The 21,758-nt window shown below is 40.5% G+C and overlaps 1 protein-coding gene across 2 annotated transcripts in view; it reads right to left on the bottom strand.

Moving 5' to 3' along the window:
* LOC121674425 (myelin basic protein) overlaps positions 1 to 21,758 on the bottom strand; it is an 84,028-nt gene that overhangs the window by 25,288 nt on the left and 36,982 nt on the right. The window lies entirely within an intron of this gene.

Below are 21,758 nucleotides of genomic sequence, written 5' to 3'. Positions count from 1 at the left end.
AATAAACATGCCTAAATCTTATTTTGTGAATCAGTAAACAGCACAAAATTTTTAGTTTTGCTGACAGCTCCATGATTTGAGAGGGTTGGTCCTGTGAAACTACTACAAAATAAAAATGAGAAATTAAAAATAAGCTGTATACTCATTACAGCTTATGTTCAGCATTATCATTCTACTGAAGGCAATTATGTTTTATGGTATCAGTGTGTAAAAAGTAGCAATACTCCCTGAGTCAGAGATTTTTGATATATCAGGAGTCCTCTTGCTGGAAAGCTTTTCTGTATTTTCACCAAGGCACATACAACTCCTAGGATCTGCACGTCAGAGATGTCGAATCACTTGCAAGTCTGTGCAGTAATAACCCGAAGTCCATGCCCAAGAAGCATGTGTGGTTACTGTGGGCTGAAATGCATTAACATCCCCCTGTGAGGGGCTGCACTCCAGGAGCCAGCTTTCAGACTTGATGGAGGAAAGAGAAGCGAGGTGGGGGTCGGCCTCTCCTCCCAGGCAACCAGCAACAGGATAAGAGGAAATGGCCTCAAGGGGAGGTTCAGGTTGGACATCAGGAGGGATTTCTTCACTGAAAGGGGGATTAAGCATTGAATCAGGCTGCCTAGGGGAGTGATGGAGTCACTATCCCTGGAAGTGTTCAAGCAAGGACTGGATGTGGCACTTAGTGCTGCGGTTTAGTTGATGTGGTGGTGTTCAGTCAAAGGTGGGACTTGACCTTTGAGGTCTTTTCCAACCTCAATGATTATATGATTCTATGAAAGAGAAAGTGGCTCAGGGCTGCTATGAGCCTCATGGGTGTGTGAAGGTACTGTTTGCTTGTGAGGTCAAGTAAAGAAACCTGCAAGTAAAAAGAGGCATTCCAAAAAGCTGGAAACATCCCCTGCGCAAGAGCGATTTTTGATCTCGAGATTGTAACTAAAACCCATCTCCTTGATTGCAGAAACTGCCTTGCACTCTGCATGCTTTCACAGAGTTGGGCACTTGGTTATCCGTGCCTCTAGTTCACAATGAAGAGCTGAAACAAAGCCCACACGGTGGCCTACCATTGCAGAGGAATGCAGCAGTGTAGGCCTGGCTCGCACCCTCTCGCTCTTGTTTTCCAGAACTTCTGGCATTGCCTCCACTTGCTGAGGGTTACAAAGGCGAGTACAGAAAACAAAAGAGCCTGTGGTTGAAACCAGTGGGACTTGCTATGGCAGAAATTTGGAATCTATGAGAAGCATGTGGCAATTCTCCATAAAGCCTGCAGAGTTTTTTAAAAATCTAAACAAAGAATTTTATCCACCCACCAATTTTCAAAGAAAATTGTTCCTTTGTGTTACTAGAACATATAGGTTTGTTTTAATCTTGAATATCTCACAAAAGATCCTCCTACAGCAAAGCAAGCTGGAGCATCATTTGTAACAAACAATTTCATGTACTTAAGGAGGAGAAATCACCTGCTGACCCATCAGCATTTGTATTCTTTAAAGATCGTGCAACTCACTAGTATTAGACAAAGATTGTTTGGTTATTCATATTTTCTGCTTCAGTTGCATCGAGTCTGAATAATCGTTAGGTTGCAAAACTTGGATATATCCCTCCCCACCAAAGTAACAGTATGACAAAATGAGCAGTGCTTCCATCAGACCTCACAACTTCCACTATCTTTTGTATTTTCCACATCAATTATGTTTTACTGGAAAATAACCTACTTCCATCAGTGCAACTCAGTACCCGATTACAGTTAAATTTCTTTCATAATAGCATAGAGAAACAGGGCCTTAAAAGCAGCAGAAAACGAAATGTTCGTGAAGTAAATGAAGTGAGTACAGTGACTGAACCAGCTGGTTCAAAGAAGTTGCTCAGACCACGATAAGCAGCACAAAAAAACCCCTATCCGTAGAATATTTTCTGTTAAAACCCATCACATAGCATCTCCAAAAGAGGGCCTGATAACACTACTGTGTTTTTCATGACCAGGATTTAAGTTTCTGAGTGGTATTTTATTATTTAGAAAGTATAAACTGCAGGATAAAATACACTTGTAGTAATTTAACCAAATAAGCTACCTTTAAAAAACATGGTTTGATTGTGACCACAGGGAAAATTCTTACAGCATGAGGCTATAAACTCCAATTTCTAAGAGCTGCATTTTAGTCCTACAGAATAAGTGTTTATGTGTGTTAACTTTTCCTGAGACCAACTAACCCAACTAAACCCAACAAAACACTTCACAGTAGTGAACACAGCCCAAAGCACTGTAGAGGAGCTTTTCATATGTTAAAATAAAAAGCGAATATGAATGCTTCTAACTCTCCCCAAAATAATGCACTGATTTGCTGGTTTGAGGACATAACTTCAAAGTTTGTTTTCCAATAGAAAACATAGGGCAGGTCCAGGTAAAAAGCAAATTACAGGAGTATGGCAGAGTGACAAGTGCACAATGCAAGCTGGGTTTCTGGAAGCTGTGAATCACCTGCATGATGATGTGATCAATAAGCCTGGCATTTTTGTGCATCTTTCAGGTGTACATTGCCATATCTCTGGATTTCTCTATTTTGCCCTGTTAATGCATTCTGAACTGAAGTTTTTAATAGCAGAAGTGATCTCAGAGAGTCATGGTTACAGAATTTGCAGTGAGGGGAATTACACTGGTAGTTTTTAGAAGACCTTTTTTTCCAGAAAATTCTGCAATGCACCACAATGGTATAAATGACACATTTTGAGTATGACACACATATTTGCCAATATTTCTAAAAATACATGAAATACCTGGGCACAAATAAGCCTGTAGACCCTTTACCGTTGTGTTGCATTCTTGCATATGTAAAACAAAATTCGAGATCTGGCTCTTCAGAAGCTGACAAAACAGACCCCCTAAACAAACACACACACACACAAGCCAAAAAATATGGGGTAGGGTTGTTCAAGTCTGCCTAAACTGCAGTTCTTTACAATCACCACAAATCCACAGCCATGGGTTGCTGTCTGACATTACCTTCACTTTGGAACTGATTTTCACCTTACACCTATGGGGAGAGGTCAGAGGAGCAAAAGCGAGCAGGAGTTTCTTCCGGTTGCACAGAGCTTGTTCACAGAGCTTGTCACATCTCAGAACCTGATTAATTCCTCTAAGGTGATGCAAGCACCCCTGTGCCCTGTGGGAGGCAGAGCCCAGGAGGGCAGCTTCCTGCCCTGGGAGGGTGTAGGGGACCATGCTGTGACCTGCATATCCAGCAGTGCCCAGGAGGTAGAAGATGAGCCCCTCTGTGTCCTGGGGGAAGGCAATGACTCACACCTCCAGCTTAAACCAGACAGTGGAAGAAGTGGAAGAAGCTCACACCTCGGTGGGGACAAGAGCCACACCACCAGCTGCATCCATGAGATGGAAGCACCTCTGTAACCCTTTGGGGAAGCAGAGGACCAGGTCCTGAGCTTCACCTCCAGTCCACAATGCTGCCATGTCTCTCATGAGCACTGTGTAGCAGCCATGTGCAGCTCCAGCTCTGCCTGGGGTACGGATGGTGAGAAAGTCATTCTGCCTACAAGACTGGCAGCCAACTGTCAATTTGAAAAACACAGTAAATACTTCACATATGTGTCACTTCAGGGATGTTCAACTCCAGATCTTAGTTTTAGTCTGCCTGGCAATGCTTATTCTAACCATATTTTAAAATGTTTTCATGTCATGAAACGGATTTTAGAAGATAACACTCAAGGTGATTGTGACATCCTCTGAGCTCTTGAGCATGAACCTAAAAGCCTGGTTTCTCAAAGCACAAATTCCACATACCATATCCAAAGTCAACACAAGAAATCACAGCTGACCACATTTATGGCAGGGATGCTGCTGGGCACAGACTCGGGAGGCTGCATTTGGAATCTCTTGCAGTTCCAAGTCTCTCTGCAGGCCCTGGCACAGGAGCACAGCACTCGAGGATGTTGCATCCTGATCACTGCTGTGAACGGAGGGAATGGGATTTTTGCCATCATGCTCTGTCCTGCTTGTCAAAACAGCTTTGTCTGGAAGCTGCACAATGGAGAACGTCAGCACAGACCTAGGAGCAGAGCCACGGAATTGCTGTGCAGAATGAGTGGAGGGCAGGAAACATTGCAATACATGCAATGAAAGGTGGGTAGTTTGTTAAATACTAGCAAAAATTATTTCAAGGCCTTTACACTTTTACCATCAATACAATAAAACCCCCAAGAATTTTAGAGGTAGTTTGCATTAAACAGCAAAATAAACTGTTTAGAGATTTCTTAGTGAAGCAATTTCCTCAGTGAAGAAATTTGGTATCCAAAGAAATGTTTTTTAGAAGGGAACTCTAACATATGCCTGAACAATTAATATGAGATTTGATTAAAATATCTGCCTGCCTAGCAGACAGATTAAAAGAAAACCTTATTCCAGAACTTATCATAGGTTTTACAGGAGGCAGTATCTTCTTCACCATAGCCTCCAGAGAAGCCCTAAAACCAGAAAAGAAGAATACTTGAAACCAAGCAAATAAAACAACAAATCCAAAGGATTTGTTCAGCAGTATGCACTGACTGAACTGGCACAGGGCCTAACAGCAGAGATAGTATTCCCTAGAAATATTGGCAGAAAGCTGAGAATAAGATGTTCAGAAAAAAGATACCAGGGGGGAAAAATAAAAAAGAGAGAGATGAGTGGTTTTTTTGGATGATGAGCTGAAGACGTTTAAAGCTGGATACAAATCACCTCGTCTGTCTATACTGAAAGCAATGACCGGCACTTACCAGGGAATAAAGAAACGTTACCAATAATCACATGGAAAGACTTTACACTCCAAGGTGAACCAGAGAATCCACAGTGTTATAAGTCTAGATGCAAGACTTCCAATCCTGGAGGATAGGACAGTATTTGCTCTGCTCACACTATTCTGCTGTTCTCTCCTGTCAAGCACTGTCTCCCTCTCTGGCCGCCAGCAGTTTCCAGTCCTTCCTCCCACCTTCCCTTCCCAAGGCTCCTGGACCAAAGCTGCTGTCCAAACCACTCTGCTGTGTTGCGTATCCGGTTCCCACGAGCTTCACCTCCACAAAGATCATGATGCCTTGCCAAGCTGCTGCAGGACTTGGCAGGCTTCTTCTGGAACAAATTCCAAATTATCTCTGCACAGGAATTCACCTCTGGAATCTCTCCTTGTCCTAAAGCCTGCCTGCCCAATACCAGTCAGAGCTGTCAGAAGCTAGTAGAAGCAGACAACAAATACTCATTTCTAAATCAACTGCAAGAGTCAAAAGACTAAAGTGCTACCTCTCCTAACCTACTCTGTCAAAGGCTTAAAACCCATGCATGTCTTATGATGATAACACAAAACATCTAAATTCAAAGGGTCCCCACTTGGAAAATAAACACTGCATGGCCTTTTGCCCTTTCTCACATGGTTCTGCTGCTCTGGATTACTGACACTTGTCCACATTAGCTAAGAGCTTTCAAAGTCATGTCAGGATACATTTCACAAACACCTTTCCAGCAGCAACCCCCTACAGCTCTGCTAACGCAGCACTGCTGGATCAGTTCCCTTAAACCAGCATTAAGTGTTGTGTGGTTGGTGCCACAGATTGATCTGGTTTGTGGAGTTTGCCTTCTCTGCACTGAAATAAGAAATACTTCATTCCTCACCCTTCCCAGTGAAATTTAAATGGCTGTACTAACACAAAGATCATACACTGCTGCCTGCTCTATGTTCCAATTACAAACAGGATTCTCCCCATTTCATGCTACAAGCTCATCTATACAGGTACTGCTTGAAAGAAAACAAAACATTTCTGTATTGGTAGAAGGAGGGAGCAAAATTACAAGACTTCCAAAGTAGCCTAGGCCATTGGTATGATTTGTACAGCAGGAAATCCCACATTTCTAAAATATGTATTTACATGGTGTTTGGTAGACTGAGAGAAAATGTGATTTGCTCACACACCAGTTTAAAATAATCTATTACTTCAGTGGGATTTTACCTGAGATACAGTATGCTCTTAGTCAGAAAAAAACCCCAAGGAAATTATTAGGGAATCCCAAAGCTGTTAATGTAAAACTAGATATAAAAGTCCATTTCTGCCTCTGAGCCAAGCATCTCTCAGAACAGCCTTATAGATACCTGCTCTAATATTTCTAACCTCAGCTATTCTAGGTCTTTAGAAACTCCATTCCACTCTCCATCATTATAAACCACATCATGCAGTCCTAAATATATTAATGATTCTGTTCTCACCTATACTAGGCCACATCAGATATATTTTCTACACACTAACAAATCAATGATACCAGATTACAAATAATTAAAAGCTTTTTTACATTAAAAAAACCCAACACTTTTTTCCCCATGCTGAACACTTGTGAGCTGTACCATAGTTCTAAATGTGACTCAATGCTATACGAAGAACAATGGTGACAAACTGTATAAAACCGCGGCAGTGATCGATGGTACTTTACACAATATCTGCTTTTCAGTAGCAGCATTCTGAGAGTGAAAACTGCTTGCACAGTACCAAGCCTTGTACCAGTTCGTGGGAGTTACTACCATTAAAAAAAGAAAGAAAGAAAATACAAGAATTCACAAACTTTATTTTGCTATTTGAGTACGTATAAAGTCGCTTCTCATGTGATGAAGAAAGCTTGGTCAGCAAAAAGAGCTGTTAGTTCTGAAGACTAAAATGGCAGTATGATTGAGCTACACAGTATTTCAACAAGCAAGAAAGGCTATAAACATGTTTTTCCCAAGTGTACTTAGGTACACCCGGCAAGCATGAGAGTGAGTAAAACCACCACTTCTAGAAAAGTTTACAAAGAGCCTAAGAGCAACTCAGTGGGTTACACCAGAAGGACTGTCATAGGGCAGCACTGTATACAGAAGATGCACACAGCACACAGTCCTGGTTACCCTAACTTAGGATGCAGCCCTGGGGAGGCAGGTGATACCATGCCTGCTTTTTGCAGGCAGATTGCTCCGCTGTGCCCAAGGCCGCCAGAAGTCACATTGGAGCCTTCAGCACCATGCTCACTCCAGCCACCAAACCTGACTAATGCCTGGCTTGGTGCTGCACTGACCTGGGACTGGCAGCCTCCAGCTGGCACTTTCCTGGGTGCAGCAGCCCTGTGTCTGCTGGCAAAAGGCTCAGCAATTCGTGGTTCTGGGCCTGTGTGTGCAGGAGCACCATGCACAGGCCATTTCAGAAATAAACAAAACAACTCTGCCTTGGTTTTCTCAGCAGGAAGTTTTCATTTTTCTGCCTCCTAGGAAGTTGTGCAGACAACTGACAGAAGGTAGAAAGTGCTCCAAAGACAGGAAAAAAAGCTGTGTTAATCTTATCTCTGAAAATAAAAATTCATTTATTTCCCAGGTAAGTGCTGTAAGAGAATTTCTGCAGCCACAAATTGTGAGTGGCAAAATGAGAAGTCTTTCATATTCACAGTCTGTGGTATCCCAGGAAGTTACTCAGCATCCTTTGAAATAAGTAAATAATGCAATCTGTTTATAAAATCTTTGCAACTTGTTCGGTTCTCAATATAGGATGCAATCCATTGTAGAGAACCATGGACTTAACTTATCCTGAGAAAACAGGATAACCAGGACAGTCTGACAAAGGGGTGCCACAGGCTACAGAAGTCAAATGTGCTGGAAGTAGCAGGAAACTGCCTGTGCCTCCAGATTTGTGTTCATGCTCTACTAGGTTTTTTTTTTTTCCTCCCCACTGAAAGCCTGAAGTACTGGAATCAAGGATAAAAAAAAAATACAAAGGAGAAAAAAATCTAACTCCATCTATAGTAACTGTGAAGAACAGTAGGAAAAACACATGGCTCAAGGATACATTTCCAGGTCCCAAGTGCATGAGCAGGCTCTGCAGCCTCTTCCCACTCGTCTGTGAGTTCCCTGTCCCTGTTCAAGGTCAGCTCTAGCCCAGGTTCAGACTGCCAGGAGACAGCTGGGATGAGAAAAAAGCCTGTGGGGATCCTCCCAGGTGGCTGGGCTTGTGTCTCCCCCACGGTGGGACCTGCCAGGACTGACAGCCCTCGCTGCTCCCCTTGCTGGGTGCCTGCCTGACCGGCCTTCCTCGCTGTCACCCTGGTCCCAGCTCATCCCCACGCTGGGCAGGCCACTCCTGTTGCTCCCCAACAGCATGAAAGCATCAAGCTGTGAGAAGCAAATGCACTTAATTTTGAACTCTCATTTATTATCTTTGGCCTATTACAGGAGGGATTGAACCTCCAGGGTATCTCCTTCAGCAGTAAAGAAAGCCCACTGCAGACAGTATTGCCTGAGAAACAGAAGCGAAACAAAAAAGAAAGAAAAAAAACAAATGCATGCAGATTAACAGACCAAGATACATTTCATAAAAATAAGAAAATAAGTAGTTCATGATAGGACAAAAACTTGCACTTGCAAAAGTCTCAGCTCTGACTGCTTGCCTTTCAGAAAGTGTCATAAAGAGGCATTTACTGAAACAAATCCCCTTCTTCCCACCCACATCTCCTGACAATTCTTTCTGTGACAATAAATAAGACAGGTCTATCACTCACCCCATTTTCGATTTCTTAATCTTCTATTCTGGCAAGGAAAATATTTCTCACATACCTGAAAGGAATAAAATTAAGGCCCATATTCTTTGCAGGGGGCTGACACAACTTAGTTGAAATCAGCAATTGACAAATTATCCTACACTTCTACTGATGGCACAAGCAACATGTTGCAATCCATATTAAAAAAAAAGAGAAAAAACAATAGAGGATAACTTGATGTGGAGCTAGACCATGACATTATCTGAGCATTTATTCTTTTTCATATACATCTAATTTGATACAGTCTGACTAGATGATTGCAAGTTGAAGTCATGCTGCTTAAATCTTTCTCTCATTGCCAGGTCTGCCACACATAATAAAAAGTGTCAGGCTTTCCAAATACAGTAAAAGTTAACTGACAGAGTAGTTCACACTTAATTAGTGCACACTTTGTGCAGTCCTTAGAAGCTGCACGGGGCTAGCTAAATGATAACTACCATTATCATCATCACAACTAACCAGCAGATAAAACTGCATCATCTTCAGCTATTACTCTTCTGCTTGCACTGCAGTATAGACCTGCTTTTTAAAAAAAATTATTTTGACTGGTATTTAGGTCAGTGGGAGCCACTTGAACTTTCGTGAGTGGCAGGACACCCAGACCAGTTCACAGGAACTTTAGCATAATTGGGTGGATGTACAACCTGTGTACCAAAGATATATGTCCAAGATTATCCAAAAAAAATGCATCTGTATAGCTCTAAGTCAGCATGGATTCACAGGCAAGTGAGACCTACTTAATGAACAAACTATTAAGTTTTGTAAGCAGAATCCTTTTGTTAGCACTATTCTGCATGCACACGTACAGATATCTGATGTAATTAGCAAAAGCCAGCTTAAGTGGTGACTGAATAAAGGCAATTCCCTTAATAAATATAAACCCTTAACAAATGAATAAATGTCAGGAAAAGGCAAGGGTGGATGTACTGCAATGCAGAGGCACCACACCCCTGGAGAGTGCACCAGGTTACCTTCTGACAGTGCGGTTTCGCATGTGGCCATACACAGTTTCTCCAGCAACATCTACACAAACATGAGCATTAGTAACTCGGAGGTACCAGCAGCATTAAGCCTGCAGAAGGGCTAGTAACTAGATCAAATATGCTTTAAATGGTAGCCAGAAGAGGAATTGACATGAAAATGAAATACATTTAGAAGGATCAGTGATTCCATGAAAGAAATTTATCCAGACTGTCTTTCATGTTTTGTAACACAAAACAGATCAAGCAAGGCTTTGCTTCTGAAAAACACAACATTCAATGAATACCATGGCACTTGAATGCTGACTGGAGAGATGTCAGTGATACCAGAGAAGCAGTGTCTTTTCTTCCTCCACCAAAACACTGTTTGCCCTACACAATAGCTAAAAAGTCTTTAAAAAATGGCTGAGTGGAACTCTTTTACCTCCTACCAAGGATATGTATCATGGACTATGTGCTTCATCTGCCTTACAGGAATTACACAGTATATCGATTCAGAACTATGCTGATCAACCCTTGGGAAACACTATCATATTGTCAAAGCATTCCTTAGCCCTTCCTGCATCTATTTTACACAAATTGAAAATCTGTGTAACACACAATCTCCGAAGAACTAAGAGGCAGCCTTAGCCGTACCCCAAATGGCCTGAAAAACAGTCTGTTCTTTTTGTTTGCTCATACCAGATGCATTCTAGTGGTATAGCTGTGCCTCTGCTATGTGTCAAGATGTGAATTATGACATCCTCTGTCACCCAGCCTGCTCAGAATGGTTTTTCTGTCACGGGAACATAGACACAAAGGTGTGGAAGGGGAAAGCAAAGGGACTGTAAGCACATGAATACAGGAAAAAGCCAGGACCTAGCCCTAGGAGAGATGGAAAATGTTGCTGGGTTATGTCGCAGCATACAATGGAATGTGTTCACCCAAAGCAATTTAAAAGTGAGTGGTCTCCAAAAGTGAAAATAAGTATCTTTGTTGTGTGGTTACTGCCCCAAAATACCTTCCTTTTTGAAGAAAACCTTTGTTGTCAAATTGCTTTTTAGGGCAAACAAATTACTAGGAAGACAAATTCAACCTTGTCATGGGTATGACCAGGTTGTTTTGGCAGTTAAGTCTAATGGAAATCTAAAGCAAACAAGCCAAATGTGCAGCCACTCTACTTTGGAATTAGGCTTTGTTTGAAATGGGGTGGGGAAAGGAGGTGGCAATAAAGCAGTGGCTGTCAAATTCTGCTTTTGGACTATTACTGCAAATTTAACCAACCAATGCAAACAGATTACAATGAGCCCAAAAAGAATTTAAAAGCAGAAGCAAAAATCAAATTAGTGCTTAGCCAAGTGGAACTGGATGTTACAGACAGCTGCTGTTTAAGAATATGTGTCCATTTATCCGTCTTGCTTGGCTGTCCCCCAGTGTGTTCTTACAAAACACACACAGCTAGGGGCACTACTGCCAGCCAAACTGGAAAGGTTCAGTGGTGTCAGTATTTTGCCTGTCAGGTTAAAGCTCATATGCAGTCTGGCATCGGGTATTTTGACCTTCAGCTCCTGCAAAAGAACCCCCAAACCCTGTCCAAACTTCCAAATGCCAACAGTTGTTTTACACCTCAGGGTTCCCAGAACATGGTATTGACAGTGTTCATTACTAACACTTGCATGGACCAGATTTTTCTAGTCCTTCCCTTCCATTTACAATTTTTCCTTTGAGACTGAGCTGTGAATGTGAAAATGCTTTAGGATATTCTGCAGAGCTCACCACTGTGCTTAGTGTTCTTTATTACTTACAATACACTCAGGTTATGATCTTTCTCATAATTTTTCCAGAGTATTTAAAATTCCCTTCAGGTATTTCAGAAAATCCACCCACAACATGCAAATTGCCTGCTTAAGAATTTTATGTCTGCTTCTTGTTTTCTACCAGTTTCATACTCTTAATAGAGAGGGTAATATGCTATCAATTTGTCATGCACATTCATCTGGTTTTTGTTTTGTTTTGCTTGGTTGTTTTTTAAATCTGAAGCAAGATACTAATCCATGGTACTCAAAATAATTAAGAGAAAGGAGAAAAGGTCAGCAGTAGATTCAGACATTCAAAATACTTGACTCCATAAACAAAATCTCAGTGGGACCCTGAGACAACTGGCTTTGCTAAATACCCTCTGCAAGATAAAACCAGAACAGCTTTCCCACCTTCCCATTCTTCCCTGGGACCACAGCTGGAACATTCACTGATACTCAACATTTAAAAATCAAAAAAGAAAATATCTAAGTTACTTTAAATTGACCCTTAGCATATGGATCTTTTTTATGCAGCAATTTGTTGCTATCTAAATAACCACTTGCTTTTGGACTCATTATCATATACTTTCTGCTCCACCAGGAGAAAATAAGACGGCAAAGGGAGAACTGTGTGCATCTTTTACTCAGCAGGAATATCAAATCAAGTGTCAAATTTACACATTCCCATTTCCAGCCTCTGGCCCTCCAATGATGTAAAATCTAACAAACTGTGTGTGCTTCCTGATTATAAGCAGCTCAAAGCCAACCATCGCAGCCTATTCTACTGGGATGAGCTGAAAGCAGTAGGAAGAGCTCATGAGATTCTAGACACAGTAATTGGTCAGATCTGAAATCCAGGGCTAAGACTTCTTCCCTTTCCTAAAAAGTACAGACAAACCTGAAGTTATAGATGAATACTACAAATACAAAAGTAAAAATAAGTTTCTTATGCTGACAGCATTAAGCTAATTAGCAGGGAGAAAAGGGGAAAAAGAAACTCAACAACAAACCAGTAGAACTCTATGATGAGACTATAAATATTACATTGAGGCCCACTTCAGTAGCTGAGAACTAGCAGTTTTGCTAAAGATCATATGTTTTTTCCCCCTGAGATTTTAACAGGGCATGGGCACTGCACCAGCAAAACCATAAACACCAGATCTTAATTTTAAATTAATGCAATTTATAATCTTCAACTTTTATTCTTCTTCATCTAGAATGAAAAGATTAGGTAATATGAACATCCCAGAGAACACAGAATATATGTATTGTATTTTTTCTGCTGCTGTGCAACACTTGTGTGCCATACAAATACTTGTTTGCACACACACATGCACAACATAAGAAAACCTCAGCTTTGTTACTAGTTTTCAAATTCAAAGAAAAGACAAGACATCCTGTTGCTGAATATGTCTCAGTCTTGACTAGAATTTGTTATTACAGCAGAATGGCCTCAGCAGCCCTGAGCAATGCTATTATCCCAGGTCATCTCATCAGTATTCATTTGTGCAAGGCTGGAATATTTGCTGATATGTGGCTTGCAGTGTCCCACATTCAACACCTAAAAATCAAAAAAGGAAACATCTAAATTACTTTAAATTGATCCTTTTTCATCCCCCTTTTTTCTTTTTCTGATGACCAGGGGTGCAAGAAAACAGATAGACTGGCTAATATTGTTTAGAATATTTGCAGTAACATGCAGGTTAATCATCAAGAAGCTCACCAGAAGGAGAACTTTGTGTGTTTGTCAGTAGAGAAGCTGCTAGAAAGCAGCTGAAGGAGTGACTCCTGGTAGTAAAGGAGGACCATGAAGAGGAGAAGAGGAAAAGGAAGAAAAGGAATGAACCAGCCAGATGGAAGGATGCAAATGCAGCTAAAGGTCTGGCAGAAAGAAATGGATCAGCAGGTGAGAAGAAAATGTGGTGAGAAAAACACAGGGAAAAAAAGACTGGTGGTAAGCAGAAGCAGACAGCAGCAGTAAAATAGAGTAGTCACACAGGAGGAATCGGTCACAATAAAAAGGAAGACCACTGGGCTGGAGAAATGACCTGGAGCATAAGAAAAGCACAGTCCATAGTACAAGTTCTGTTTACATCAGGAGGATCTTTAAACTGCTTTAAGGAAAAGCAAGAATGCCAGACGAGATTGGGGGGCAAGAGGGGGGGAAGTTTAAAAAAAAAAAAGCACCAGGCAGGCTAAAACACAAAAAAATTCTGAACATTTATTTCTGCACCACCCTATTCCACTAAAATCAGGGATCTGGCACAGATCAGGCTACATTTCTTGACTGCCAAACCGGTTTAGTTTGAGATAGTAACAAGGTAACATAAACTCTTGACTTTCCTCCTCAGAAATCACGGCAACCAGTGATCCTATTGTGCTTTGTTATTGCATAATTGTTAAAGAAATGCTTTCCGATGCCCTGTGAGAGGGGGTACTATCTCGAAAGCTCAAAGGGATTGTTCATTTGATCACTAAGCACAGTGTTATTCCAACCACTCATGCACGCAGAGAATGCCTCTATTCTTATGCTCCCCTGAGAGCTGAGATCATCTGAGATATGTCGGCTACCACATATAAAGGCTGAGGTAGAACTGCTGGCAGGACATTTTAAGTGAAGTATTTTCACAGACCTGGAACTTCTCTTCTGCCTTTTCGGATGAACTCGCTGACCACTGGGCTAATCTAAAAGGTGTGAGGATACAAGCAATCCTTTACTTAAGAGTTCCAGGCTCGAGACCTTGTGTGCTGAATGGTGAAGCAGTTCTAAGAATGACAAAACAGATACAGATGTGTTTCTAATCCCCGTTCCATCTGTCTCTCCCCAAAGCCGTTGGCAGAAACCTAAAAGTGCATTTGATCCAAGGTTCTTAGCACAAGCAGATACTAACATATGAGGAAAAAAAACCAAAACGCCCCCCCCAACCCCCCCCCAAAAAAAACCTCCCAAAAAGCCACACTCCAAAGCACAAGGAAAACCCCTCCACTCAAAACCCAAACACTAGACTAAGCAGCTGTGCACAAAGATAATGTAATTAGGAAAGAATAAGGTTATTCCATTCTTCACTGTTATACCATCTCCTATACAAGATTTATTTCTTATCTCTTAAATTTTGTTTTATAATATTTCATTCAAGCCACATCCTTGTGATGCACTTTCATGATTCCTGAATTGCTTTGTTGAAAACATTGTTTACCAGTAATCTCAAAAATGAGATGCTCAGCTTCTTACCCACAGGTAAGTTAATAAAAAAATAAACCAAACCCCAAACAACAAAACAAACCACCTCTGATTCACACCACTTTTAGCACAAGCAGCATATAAGCAAGAACTCCAATTGGTACTATGTGCTAAAATCTACAGATAATTATACACTTTCCAGCTTACACTTCAGAGAGACAAGGAAATTGCCTTTGCATCTCCACTGTGTGCACAGTACTGTTCTCTGAATTAACACACAAACCAGCACAGGAATTAAACAGATGAATGTACAGAGCATGAAAGGACATAAATATGCTTTATCAAATTCCTCCCCCTAATCCAAGCTGCAATTTTATCTTCCCCTCTGTGGAAGACACAGCTTACTAGCATGGTTCCTAATTTTTGTGTATAAATAACGTCCTTAAAATAAATGCACTATTGCAACCACAACATTTTAAGGAGATCTGAAATGTTATAAATCCCTACACTCAATACAAATTAACTGCAATTTTCAGAAAGATGTGACCTCATTAGCAATTCTACAAAGAAGAAATGTTAGGATATTTCACTCAGATGAAAATGTCACTATTTGCACAGATTTTTTATTTAACATTATAGGTAGCAAAAAAATACAACTTTCCATCATCCTGAGAACCTCCAGATCCCTTTTTATTCTCTAATTAAAATAGAAAATTAAACAACTAAATAAAAATACCAGAACTATCAAATATTTACATATTTCCTCAATGAAAATGAATCTGCTAAATTAGAGGGGTTATATTTTTATTTAAATCAGGATATTGAATTACGAATCTTGCCTTTAAAAAAATACATGTCTTTATATTGCAGTGTTGCATCACAATTATGTCAACACAAACAGACTAATAGAGAGGAAGGAGAAAAGGCTCTAATTCTAAATAGCTCCCTATGTCAAACTATCTTATATTCTGACTTTTCTCACAATTCATTCCTGATAAAGAACATGATTATAATACTCTGAAAATACACAGGGAGTTGACTAGAAAAGCTAGGTATTTGAACATGCCAGTAGTGGTGGGGTGACACAATGACTAGCCAAAGCAGTGGGTGATTTTAAATAACATGCTGGTTTCAAGACATTCACTTCTGTTTTCTTGAGGGGCCAGCTCCACAGCTTTCTTTTTCTTATTTTCTTTTTTATCTTGAAATTAATTTGCAGGAACATTTCAGTCTCAGAAATCCTCTAATAGGTACATTTAGGTAGAGCTAAAAAGGGTCCTTTTACACGAGAACTAAGAAAATACAGTAGAAAAGGTCTCATATTTTCACTGCAGGAGACATTTTTAATCAGCACATACGTTACACAAAAAAACTCCGTGGGTGGCAAAAGTGTAACTCAGAAACCAGAAAGATATTTGCCCTTCTTCATAATTATTCAAAACTGAACAACAAATTACAAGTCAATATAGAAAGATTGTTGGGCTGAAGAGAGGAATAATTTAAAGGCTTGCCTTCGGGGAGCAGTCACTAGCAGAGCTGTATTGCTACAAGTATGACTCTGCAGCTGTAACTCTGTCAAGAGCAGCAACAGCATCGAGAGAGGCTGCTAATGAAGCACACATCCCCACAGAATAATTGTGCTGTTGGGATTCTGCTACTGAGTTTACCCACGTAGAACAGGTTTCATTGTGAAACCGAAGTTTGTCTGCAAAATCTAGAGCAATTTGGTTCTTGTCTTACAGTTAAGAGAAAAATACTGGTTGGTGTAAAAGCAGTCTGACTGGCAAGGAAACACCTACTCTCAGAAACAGGAATTGGCAGTAACACATGCAGAGCAACCTTCTTATGGTCTGATGTTTATAGATCAATAGGCTCAGTGAGGTCCAGTCCTCGACTGGGTGCTCCTGCAGTATGAATTGTGACTGAAATAATGCTGGCAGTGAGTCTGCATTTGGACATTGGTACTTCAGTAACAGAGGGAAAAACACCCTGTGCACCATGAAAATAATGAGAGCAGCTGAAAAGGTAAAAGAAAAATCCCAAGCATGAATATATTTAGAAATCTCAACTCCCAGGCTTCTCACTTTCAGAAAATTGCTCAGTTCAATCTCACTGACCACTCCAATCCACATCCTGAAAACAGGCCACTATATATAAATTACTACAATCAGGTGAGCACTGATTTTAAGATAGATGCCAGATTTATTGTTGCTGGCATATGGAAACAGAAGTCACATCTCTCTGCTGGAGCCTGGGGGAATTTATCATCAAGGGAAAAGTCACAAACAGTTATTTTGCTCAGTCTTCTGATTCTCACTTTAAGCCCAGATCCACCAAAGTATCTCAGTCAAAATCTGGATAGTATTTCAAAATGTTAATGCATGTTCCTAATTCTGATGAAATTTAGTAAAGTTCCTCAATTAATTTTCACTTATTATTCTCCCTCTCTAGGCTATGTAGCTCATGATAATGTTGGCCAGCCACTGATCTGTCAAAGCAAGGGTGGAAAAATTTGGTGGAAAAGGAAGAGGGAAGCTCTTATTTTTCAGGGATCTCAACAGTTTGTGGTTTTGGTTTTTATTTCAAGCAAAATCATTCAGGAATCTTGAAACAAATTTGCCTTCAGATCTTCATATCAGAATTATATATTCCAAAACAGAGCAGTAAAATTATTTCAAGAAATTTTGGCAAATATATCAAAATAAATAAACGTTCAGAATTTATATTTAATGCTGACTAGGGCACTCAGGCTTGTTGTATAATTAGTATCCAGACATCTATTGCCTATTTTGTAGTAGATTTCCTATGCTGACAAATGCAGAAGGAAAGTGATACTACAGCAATAAAATCTGGAGACCAAACAAGAGGGTCTCGTGGTCATTTTAAGGATGGCCAGTTTAGATACAAGACTGAACATGATACACAAAACAAAGAACAGCCTGAAAGTAAGGGAACAGAGTAACACTACAGCCTGCTCCTGCCATAGCCTTACCTTAAAAAATGAAATACTTGCATATTTTACACCTGATGAATAGGTGAAGCAACAGGTGAAAAAAAGGGGACAAAAATTTACCATGTCTATAGCTAATCCTGCCCAAAAAGGCTTTCTAAAGAATTCAGTTCACTCATGACAATAAATGTCACAACTGCAATTAAAACTTGGCCCATTCACTTCAGAATAGAATTATCTACTCCTATTTGACTTTGGGCTGCACGACATCAGTAGATCAGAAAATGGAAATATGTGCCTGCCTGAAGCTGCCCCAGTGGCACGCTTGATATGTGAAAGACAGCTACCTCAAACCTGCTGGCTGAGCTGACGACTTCAGGTACTACAGATCAGCATCTTCCTCAGTAGGAACTTGGGTATAACCATAATCTTGGTAGGAACTCAGGCATAACCACTGCAAGGCTCCATTAAAATCAGCAGAGTTGTTGTGTTGAAGAAGCAGGAGGTCCCATCAAGGCAAACAGAGACACCACATCCTGAGAAACATTCAGGGAAGCAGGCCTATTTCAAAGGAATCATTTGTGAAATGTCAAGTATTTATTTTAGAAGCATCAATATTTTAATTTTGTCTCCACTGAGTCCAATGAAATGAAGTCTATTTATTGTAACATAACATGGTGGCTTAGTTAAGTGTCCAAAACCTATCACTTTTGTTTCAAGAGCCCATTCATCTACTTTTCCACGAGCAAAGGTTAAAAGAAAATCCTATTACAGTTACTTCAGAACACAAATGAGAACTGTTGTGGATTTCTTTTATATGTTGACTCTTTCTATTGAAGTCACTTGAGATAAACTTATTTAGAATTATTTCTTAACAGTCCAAGCATATGTTTAAGCAACTGAGTTTAGTCTTTAAAATTCTGATTTTTACTGCAGTCCTCCTGCAGTAGATTAATATGATGCACAGAAGAAATTTTAAGATGCTACAGAAAGAACCAAAAAGAAAAGAAGAATTCACAATGGATGACAACTACTAGAAATCACTCAAACTAATTTAAAGTTGCTGTTTTGATGGAAATACTTTGTATCTAAAAATGGTTCCTTCTAATTAAGTGGGACTATTAAAGGGACTAGAAAAGGCCAAGCTTTTCATTGGCAACAGGGAAGGGAAGCATAGGGAAGGCTCTAGAGAGGGTGCCTGCTCTGAACAGCACTGGAAATAAAGAGCAGCATTATCATGGCTGTTCTCTGCTCCTTGCAAGGCTTGTGAGCGACTGCAGTCTTGTCGCCACCAGGATGTTTCTGTACAAGTACCAGTGTGTGCACACCAGTAAATACTAGTCCTTTTCACTTCTATTTTCCTCATCAAAAATGGATTATCTCAGATGTGAATTTCTGCTCTGTTCCTCCTTTTCAGCACTTAAAGGGCCACTGTCCCACCCCTGAAACTGAGCTATTGCACAAGTGCTGCTGAGCTATGTGTTTGAAGGAGTTAAGCCAAACCACAGGCAGCCTTCTCGAACAAATGCGTAACAGAAAGCCATAGCTTCAAGTACGGGTTGGATTTCCTGCCTGACAGGGTACTGGAGCCCTGGAGCTTCACAGAGCTCCAGAGTACAGCGATGGCAGTGCCAAGGGGAAACTGACACATGCCAAGCCCTGCAAATTTTCATTCACTTGTTCAAATGCTGTGCATTCCTTCTTGCTTTCACTCTCCACCACCAGCAGAGTCATTTTCAGTCTTGTGGACACAGTTGCAAATGCCACGCACGAGGCTGAAGCCCAATTCAGCACCGGAATAAAAATATTTTGTCAGGGTCACCACCAAAACAGCTTGCATAACATGTTTACAATAGCTGTCACTCTCTACTTTCATAATCCTTCACGGTGGGCTTCTTGCTGCTTGGCTTTCCTTCCAGAGCTACACGCACCGCACACCCAGGCTGATATTTTCACAGAACTGCTGCTGGACAAGAGGATGCAGCTACAGTGGCTCTCTCCCTGCCCTTCCATGCTCTTTGGGCATCAACCTGAACATAAGAAAATCCACAGGTTTTTCCACACTCCAGCCTGATCCTTTAATATTGGAAGGACAAGTCAATGGATTTTTGATTTTTAAGCTCAATTCACTATCTTTATGGTTTTGGCAAAGTCAATAGAGCTTATCACAATATCATGAGTGAACATGACTTAAAGGGGGGCGTGAGTGGGAAGCGTCATTAAGAATCCAACCCAGAATTTCTTAGGCCCATCAGATCCTGGCAAGGAATTGGAATTTCACCTGTTTCACAGCACACTGGAGGGGAAGCATCAACTTAGCACTGACCTACAGTATTTATGAGGGCAAGATGTTTACCTCTGTATTCCCTTTTTACCTCGATTTCTGTCTTCTGCATTCAGATGAGAAAAAATCTGGGTTTGTATATGTCTTTCATGATGTGTGCTATGGGCAGCCTAATGGAGGCCAGACACACAACTAGAGGTAACTATGGGGTGCAGACCATCAGCAAAGAGCCTCTTTCAAACCGGGGTAACTGACTGCTTAAAGTCTGAGGAGAATCCATTGTTTTTGTACAAATTTTGCAACAGGACATTATTCTGGCTCAAATCAGGTATTATGGATTTTATCCAGGAATTACACAATGAAATTCCATAGTTTCTATTATGCAGGAAGCCAAAGTTGATGAGTTTCGTATTACTTATTTTTTTAAAGACACAGAAGTGTTATCAATCTTAGCTGTTGTTTTCGTATTCTCCTAACGTATGGTACAAAAACTTCTAGTTCTCTTCTAGCCACTGCATTAAAAAGTGAGTCATGTTGTAATTAAACTTTAACAACAACATCTGTTTCAGCTAACCCGACAGAAGAGCGGTTGGCCCACAGAGAACTATTCTGCTGCTTCTTTCACTCAAACCAGAACTGAGTGGTTATTCAGCCTCAACAAAATTGGAAACGGGACAACAGCAACATTTCAGCTCCTTTCCCCAAAATAAGGATCTTTCAGAAGCACTTTTAATTCATTTACAGATAAAATCCTGCCTTAACCCAACTGGATGGTACATAAGAATCAGTGACAGAGAACACTAAGGACTTCTGTGCACACAGAATACTCTCTTGGGCTGCAGCCTGCTAACAGGACAAAGATAATAAAACACACTGGGAAAGGAGTAATTTGTTTCATGGCTAGCTAATTAACCATAGGCCTCAAATCACCATCCAGCAACATGTGACATTAGACCACCCTTCTCCATCCTCACTTTTACAATTGGATACAATGCTTGTTCTGGGTAACAATAGGATGGTAAATGCCTATTGTGCTGCCCTCCATCTTGCATACAGACTCACTCTTACTGAATAAACAAGGGGGGAAAAAATCACCAGCTCCTGTACATTGTATAGCAAGCATTAAAATCATGAATAAGTCATTTATTGTTAATGTGCTGATTAATTACAGCAAGCACAGCCCACCACTGCTAAAAATGCAGCAGGCATTGCTGTCTCAGCTCCACGCCTATGCTAACCACCCAAGTAACAAATCCAGTCCCTATGATATTAGGAAAACCCAGACCTCTGTTTTACATGTTGCTTGCATGTGGTACACACAAGAAAAAAATAAGAAAAATCGTACCAAATCAGAGTTGTTAAAATGCCCTTAAGTGCTTGTGCACTAATTTTGCAGCAAACATCAATGGCATACTAAAGGTAATCTTGAAGACTTAGTTGATGCTACTGTAGGACATTACATTACTTAATTAAAGGCATATTAACTAATTAGATGTCCAAGAGCTACTGTTACTGTTTAAAGCACCAGACTGCTGCCAGGAAATAAATAATGTTTGAATGCTACTGTTAAATAAAGAAAATCCATAAAAATGAGCCATAACCAAACCAATTACAGAACTAATAGAGAAGTTGCAAATATCTATAAATGTATAGAAAGCTTCAAACTTTAAAATAACAAAACTTCCCACCAGTTGGCCAGCTGCTGCCTCTGGACTCCTATAGGTCTCTTTCCACCTCAGCACTTCTCCAATATTCATCTTCGCTTGCCCATATGCAAAAACTACACATTGTTTGCAAAAACCACTTTATGATATGTGAGATACACAAGTTTCAGCCCTTTCCCTAAAATAAAGATCTGCAGGTGGGCATAAAATACCACACCAAAAAGGGAAAGCTGTGAGCTGTACCTCTGAGACCCAACAATTGCATAAAAAATAGCAAGTGGGTTTTTTTATTAAAATGTAAATCTATTCTTTCCATCTCAGAAAGCTAATCCAGGGTTGCTGT

This window comes from Corvus kubaryi, unplaced genomic scaffold, assembly GCF_017639235.1.
Source record: "Corvus kubaryi isolate FWS band 111438036 unplaced genomic scaffold, C.kubaryi_AGA036_p1.0 68, whole genome shotgun sequence".
Lineage (NCBI taxonomy): Eukaryota > Metazoa > Chordata > Aves > Passeriformes > Corvidae > Corvus > Corvus kubaryi.
This window is presented reverse-complemented; position numbering and strand designations above follow the sequence as displayed.